Below are 7732 nucleotides of genomic sequence, written 5' to 3'. Positions count from 1 at the left end.
TACAAAAGAAATAAGTGCTAGATAATTAAACCAGCAAAACAATTCCCAATTAACTAAATAATTCATGCTGTTCCGCAACTTTTGCTTTGCCTTGCTCAAAAGATCCATCAACCGAAATGAAATCAATCTTTTTATAAGGTTAGATTCTGTATAGTTGACTGAAATATTCCCAAATGACCATCTTAATTAAGTAAGCAAATTGGGATGAAAATATGGCTTGCCGACAACCGCTCTAGTTAGGCATGTAGCCTTAACTGACGATAAGCAGATACGCCAGTATGTATCACGGGCCGCCCATTTGTATCAACTGGAGCGGAGACTTCAGCAGCTTCTTCAGCGTATCCACTATACTAACGAACGAGGGGCGCTCGGCAGGGTCACTGCAATTATAAATCAATAGTCGGCAAATGTAGAAACAAAAACAAAGGTAGGGAAGAAGTATTACTCGGCCCAGCAAGCCTCCATCAGAGACACCAAGACTGGGGAGGTGTTTGGTGGGATTGCAAGCCTTCGATTCTGAAAAGCAACTGCTCCAACCACCTGCGAGTTTGAAAAGAGTTGCATGGGTAATTTACCCTAGTTTGATTGACCATGCGTTCATACCTTGTATCAAAAAAAGCATCATGTGCATAAGATCATAAGTAAGATAAAGTAAAAAACTACACGACATAAAGAAATAGACCCCTCAAGGGGTTGTGGGTTTTTTTCTACCAATTGGGGCTCGCCCTTCACCACCCCCATGGGGATGGTAGATTCTATTTCCGGCCCCAACTTAAACACATACTATATCTGTCCACCAAAAATAGTCATATTTTTCATTTTGGGTTGTTCACCATAATTAGTCTCTTAAGTTTCTCTTCAAAACATTTTTTTACGGACGGAGGTAGGATAAGTACTATACAACATGTACTTTATTTCTATTGTTCGCTTCATGATCATACTCTTATCTATAGCTCAGTGTATATTATCACCTGGGCAGGGCTAAGACCGCTCCAAGGCTGTTGCAATGTGACGAGCTCCCATAAAATTACTCCAAAACTGTAAACATCAGATTTCTCATTGCAGGGCTCTCCACGAAGAAATTCAGGGGCCATCCATTCAGGCTGAAACGAGAAAAGAAGACCATTAGATGCTGATTACACATCTATCCATGGAGATTAATACATAGAACAGACAGGGAGATCCGACACGATTGTATGATAGAGAAATATTTATATAGAACGAGGGAGGGACTTACGGTTCCAGCTACAGACTTTGATGAAATGAATGTATTTGCTTTGAATCTTGACAAGCCGAAATCGCACACCTAAGTCGTGTTATAGAAATATTCTTTTAGTTGCAAACTATTTTAATTGAAGCTGGGAGAGACATAATAAGGCGTTACCTTAACAGTCCAATTCCGATCAACCAACAGATTTGGTGATTTCAGGTCCCAGTGGACGATAGGTGGGTTAAGACGGTGAAGATAATTGATTCCCTTAGCCTACACGCAGTTTGAACCATAATTTAATGATTTTAACAAGAAATGAATCGGAAGAACTATACAAGATTCAAAACGAACCACATCGAGACCCATGCGTAGACGCCTCCTCTGATCCAATATCTCCCCAGCAGCTGGTCTGTGTATCAGCCGGAATAGACTGCCCCTGAATCACAAAAAATGAATATTGCAGAGTTTAAAAATTATACAGTCTTGTTTTGTACAAAGTTAAGATGGGTGCTACGATTCAGAACACACGACCTCGGCAAGTACTCTGTTACTATAGATAGATGCGGACGTCTTGTAACAGCTCCCATGAACAGTACAACATTAGGATGACGGACACGTTTCATGATGGCAACCTGCGAAAGAGACGAATAGAAAATTGAAGCATATATATGCTTATTTTATGAAAATATGAAAATAGATCTTAGCAGTTTTTAGAATGTATTTTAAAGCATGGGTGTGTAAATTTGTGATCTAGAGATCACAATGATAGTATTAGGTGATCATGAAGTTGTGGTATAATGGACTTTTATAAAAGTGTTGATTGACAATATAAAAATTAGATACATACAATAACAAAATCAAAAGCTTCTAAACATCCATCACTAAGATTCAAAGAGACATTGTAAAATATGCCTAAAGAAAATTGAAAAGTATCTATACCTCCCTTAGAAACTCCTTCAATTGATCATCATGAAAATCCTGGATGGTTAGAACCTTAACTGCTACATCCTGCAGGTATACTAAAATTTCAGCTACACCAAGTCTTAACTACCGAAAAATATCGAGAAGGGAAAACCACAAATCAAGGGGAAAAAGCATAGATATCAATAAAACTTAAGACATCTGTTTCGCACACAATACTAACCGATCCATGCCATTCAGCCCGATGAACTGTGCCGAAAGATCCTACCAAGCGAAACAACCAGTGCATCAAAACAACAGTTTATCAACTAGTTAGCATCATTTAATACAAGAAACAATCAGAGTACCAGCTCCAACACGTTCTTTGATATGTAACTCATCCCATGCGATCTCAAGCCAATCCATTGCAAGAGAAGGCTCAATGCTTAAATATCTAGGAATCAATGAAGCATGATAATTCACATTCACATTATCATAACATTTGTTCTTAATCTGCTGCTCATCTTTGCTTTCATAGAAGGATACTTTTAGGGGGTTGTCGACCAGCTTGAGCTAAAACCGCGTTTCCTGCTACAACAATCTCCTTTTTGTAAGTTTGTTTTATGATAATTCTGTCAGTTCCTGGTTTAGAATGACCATCTTCGGACACTGCAGCACCAACATCAAAAACATCCATGCTGCTCTTGTTATTTTCTACTCTTTCTGGACGGGTAACGCCCTTGAGTCCATCTGCACGGACTGCAAGTAAGTCCTACATGTAAAAGTGCTAAATTTTTATTTAATTTAATTAAGAATCAATTTGGTCTAATTATTGATCTTCGTTCATGTTTCTGAAAGCTAGTACCTGCGAAATCTGTTTAAACTCATGCCGCAACCTAAATGATCTAGATCTACATTTCTAGGAAGAATATTTAAACTTGCTGAAGATGATAGTTGCAGATAACTAAAATAAAAATATACTAGGGAGAATATGTTTATAACAATAGTTGCAAACCATATCGAGTCCTCAGAAAATGCCTAGCGGCATGTAAAGCCAACCTGAACCCATAGGATTGTTACTCCCGCATGCATACTTTGATTTCACCAATTGACAATCAATCTTATTCTTCAAATCTCGCTGAAATTCTTTTATGTGAGATATTTGAAACGGAGAGGGCACATGGGCAAGCAAATTTCCATTGATTGATGAATCGGGATCATGAATGTGCCCCGGTTGCCCAACTATATCAACAACATATTCCCTGCTAAAACACTATTCATTAGAATGGAGTACTGTACAATGGTACTTTGTAACTTTCTCATCCCAGCGTTTTTTTTTTCGAATGTTAAAACTTTGGACTAGATTCAAAACAAATATTTTGACATGATATTTCGCATGACCTATGCTTCGTAAGAGTTATGAAGGAGTAGCTTGATATGTTTCAAAACTAAATAATCAAATGATCCTAGAATCGCATCAACCAAATCAAGCTCATAACAATTTTACCGCTGAAAGCTATTGTTAATTGAAAAACAATCATGATCTCATGGAGTTCTGTAGCATATATATACAAAACAATCAATCTAACACCAAGAACAAAGAGTCCACAAAATAAAGCACTCATAGAGGAAGTGATGACTGATATTAAGAAACACAAATGAAAACAAGATCTAACCTCAGAATCTTCCTTTCATCCTCAATTTTGATGAGGCATGACGATTGATAGTCAGAATCACAATATTTGCAACCTCGAGCAATCCGACAAGGCAGACCTACATAATCCGCTAGTTTCTGAAAAGAGAAATATAAGTTTTTTCTCAGACAACTTAACTAACGAAGATGATTAGCTATCTCACGAAAAATTTAAAAAAAAAATTAAAAAGTTTATACAGCACTCCACCTGCTGCCTGCAGAGCACCCCCTTCGTTTTGTATGAGTATTTTTTTACAGATGCTAATAATACAAATAAGTTGGTTAACCTTTTTCAGATCATACATTTTAGGATGGAATAACAATATCTGTTATATATACATGATACAAAAGATCCAAGAAAACTGGGATTACATGAAGCCAACTTCACCTTCGACACTGGACTAAATCCAGGATTCATGTTCACTGAAAACATGTTGAATAATCTAGCTAGAAAAGGCATTTTATACCTTTTGAGTATGACAAAATTTTGACTTTTAACCAACTTAAGATCTTAGTTCAACCAATAGACAAACTTCAAATTTCAGTAGCCATTAACTTGGGAAAATGGAGTTTTCTCTGTATAAAGCACTGCTTGTTGAGTTAGATTTAGATGATAAATTATGTGCAAGTTAAAATAAGATTAACTGTGTGGACAGACATATTGACCTTGAAGAGAATCGCGCGGTGCCTGCAGAGTCCCATAGATAGGCTACCGATTGGAAGGACAATGCATCTGTACAAATCCTTAAACTTTTGATCGACCAATTTCCATCCGCGGTGAAGGTCACCTTGTTCGGAAGGAAATGAACCCCTTCAAAATAAACAAGGTAAAGACAATGGAAGGAAGAACACAACATCAACATGTATGTGCATATGTATATGTATATGAAGTTATTAAGTACCCCAAAGAGAGAGCAACAAGTTTTCCAAGTTCCTCAGCCAAAGTGAGGTTACTCTCAGCAGAGAAATAAATCTCCTGAGCTTTATCCTCAAGCTCCCTGAGCTGCGAGTCACCGCGGCGATCCACCAAAATAACCTCCAACGAAGAATCATTGGGTTCGACACTTGAGAGAGCAATCAACGATGGCATCCTTGTAGCTTCCTCGACCTCGTTGCACATCACCCACATATATGGATTCATCCCCAATATGTTGTAGAATCCATCCGTTATTTTGTCATTGTATGACAAGCAACCACTCACCTGAAAGTTGAGACCAAATCAATCAGATTCATACAATCGGCTTCCTAGATAAAATAATACCAAGATATAATCTAGGATTGAGTTGTGAGATTATTTTAGTCATAGGGGGTTAGCTAAGACTAATTATCCCATGATTATCCATACCCAAAGACGATAGGAGACGGTGTCCGCATCGGGGGCCGGGAGAAGCAGAGGCTCTGTCACAAGGGCAGCCTGTTGAGTAAGGCGTTTCGCAAACATGAGCTGCAGGTAGTACCCCTCTTTATACCTCCGTGCCACCCCATCTGCCTCCACCTCCTCCTCTTCCTTCCAATTCCCGTCCAAAGTGGTAGTACCGGAAAACAAGCTGCCGGTGTAGCTAGTGCTCCCCTCACTCTGCAGTGGCTCAATCTCATTGCTTTGCAGTAGCCGCTCTTCCTCCTCGACAAATCGGGACGCCTTCTCCTTGTGTTTCTTGTCGGAGAGCCACTTTACGAAGGCGGCCAGCTGCTTCCCGTGAATCTTGTCGCCATCAACCACCAACTGCTGCTTATTCTCGTGGTCACACGCCGCCAACTTGCGGTCCAGAAATTGCCGCGGGAAAAGGTAAGTCGTTCGATGCGGCATCTTTTTCTGATGATCACGTGAATATATATATATATATATATATATATATATATATATATATATATATATTTTTTAAGTCAAATCCTCAACAACCTGAAGCTGCACCGAAAACAACAGAGTATCGTCATTCGCCGACGAACGACATCCAAATCACATTTTCATACACACCAAAAATTATAACAATTCAATTAACAATAATTCAACAATTGCAAACTGATAATCAGAGAACAACAAAGAAGATCTGTCACGCCCGCCCTTTATAAAGATAGAAAGAACGGTTTATTGCGACTAGAGTGGGACATAAGAAGCGGGGAAGAAAGAGGAATTGGGGCAGCATTAGATCGAATAGTAATTTAATTAATCATCAAAAAGATGTATCATCGAGTTCAATGTATCTCGGTGTGCAACGCGTTATTCAAAAGATAAATATTTCAGCGGAAGCAATAAAAAAGATGTATCAGAGTGATCGAGTTTAATGTATCTCGGTGCACAACGCGTTATTCAAAAAAATAGTTCAGCGGAAGCAATCAAGAGTAAAAGAATGACGTGAAGACACGACCCATTCTGTCCTGATAACAAGTAACAGGTTCCACTCAACACCCACCACGACTCGTCATTGCTCAACTTGCACATAGGGAAAACATATGCAGGCTCCCCCTCTCCTCTCTCTCTTCGAAATTTTATTTATTTCGGACTATTTCCTTGGAAATTTTATTTATTTGGGACTTGGAATAATTATTTATCCTTGGCATTATTCAGAAATTAATTAAATAATTCCCCACGATGCCCAAAGATTTATTTGAGTGGCCCACAACCACAACACCCACCTTATATTTAGTGAGGCCCCAAGAGATTTATTTAAGTAAAAGAGGCCCAACTCTTAATTTATTTGCAGCCCAAAAAGGAGTCCACCAACTCCCTTCTCAACACAATCGGTACTCCCTCTCTCTCTTCAAATCCTCCCCGGTAATATCATGTTTCCCCCAATTAGATTCAGCAAAAACCCCCAAATCGCGGAGACGCTCAAGGTCGTCGCTTGATCATTCCTCCGTCGTCGACGCGAATTGCCGACCGCCTACCCCTCTCGGTTCCGCCGTCGGCTGAACGCCTGCACCAGCGCCGAAACAACCCGGAACGGCCCCGAAAGATGAGTTTCTTTTACAAAGTTTTTGATTAATCACGGCGGGTGTTCGATTAGTTTGTTTGATCGGTGATGTTACATTGATTGTTTCTTTGTTTTGTTGGAATTAATGTGGGAGTGATGTAAGATGATAGGCTACGAAAAATATGCTATATGGAATGAATGAGCAATTTGAGTTGGGGTGGAGTATACCTTCAACGATGAATCAAACGTCTTCCTCGGTTATGATCTGCACCCACTGTGTCTGTGTCTGTGTTTGTACATATTTGATTGAGTAAGGAATTGTGGAAAATCATATGGAAAGTGAATAGCATTACCTGCTTGAAAACTTGGAACTTGTCGTCTCTATCCTTGGGAAAATTTGTGGTAGTGTTTGCATATTGTGATCACGAGAGGAATGGGAATACCGAATGGGAATACCGTGACTTGTTGTGATTGAGGTGGTAAAGCCAATAATGGGAAATTAATTGGAAATAAATGGTGGTTTAATTGCAGGATTAAAACAGATTTATGGAGGGAGTAACGTTCCGGATCCGTTGTGAAGAAAAAGAATCAAGGAAAGATTAGGCTCAAAGAAACACACATATCACGCACTAATCAATGAGGAGCATGAAGATAGGTATAACGTAATATAATATTATGCATTATGTATTTGGTGGAGAGGTCTCAGACTGTCAGGTTTAAGCCGACTATTTTATGCGCAAACATGAATATTTTTATAGCCTCGCTAAACTACGCCTCGGCATTGAATGCGCACCCTGCTTCACCGTTTGCCACGTATACTTTCCAAAGGACACGTAACTCACTCACTCACTCTATCTCAACTATAGCGTATGTTAGCTGAATCCAGGAGGTCGCAAGGGGGTCATAAACTAACTAGAAAAGCTACTGTTCCATACGGCTGGATTACTATCGCATTGGGAATACGAATTATCATCATTTTAATACTATAATTTTACTATAAATAGACATTTTAATACA

At 39.1% G+C, this 7732-nt stretch overlaps 1 pseudogene across 1 annotated transcript; it reads right to left on the bottom strand.

The window, feature by feature from the left end:
* On the bottom strand, positions 1-7352 carry LOC125219067 (serine/threonine-protein kinase CTR1-like; annotated as a pseudogene). The gene is made up of 17 exons (XR_016135885.1): positions 7069-7352; positions 6944-7001; positions 5149-5709; positions 4706-5004; positions 4470-4614; positions 3787-3902; positions 3170-3372; positions 2479-2869; positions 2355-2395; positions 2150-2218; positions 1742-1842; positions 1562-1646; positions 1385-1483; positions 1238-1306; positions 972-1103; positions 446-540; positions 1-380 (listed from the first exon to the last, which is right to left on the bottom strand). The product of XR_016135885.1 is annotated as a serine/threonine-protein kinase CTR1-like (transcript).
* Positions 7353-7732: the final 380 nt, after the last annotated feature.

The sequence above is a fragment of the Salvia hispanica genome, chromosome 1, assembly GCF_029641045.1.
Source record: "Salvia hispanica isolate PSC_SH4W2 chromosome 1, Shi_PSC_v1, whole genome shotgun sequence".
In the NCBI taxonomy this organism is placed as follows: Eukaryota; Viridiplantae; Streptophyta; class Magnoliopsida; order Lamiales; family Lamiaceae; genus Salvia; species Salvia hispanica.
Note: the sequence above shows the minus strand (reverse complement) of the source record. Positions and strands in the feature narration are given on the sequence as shown.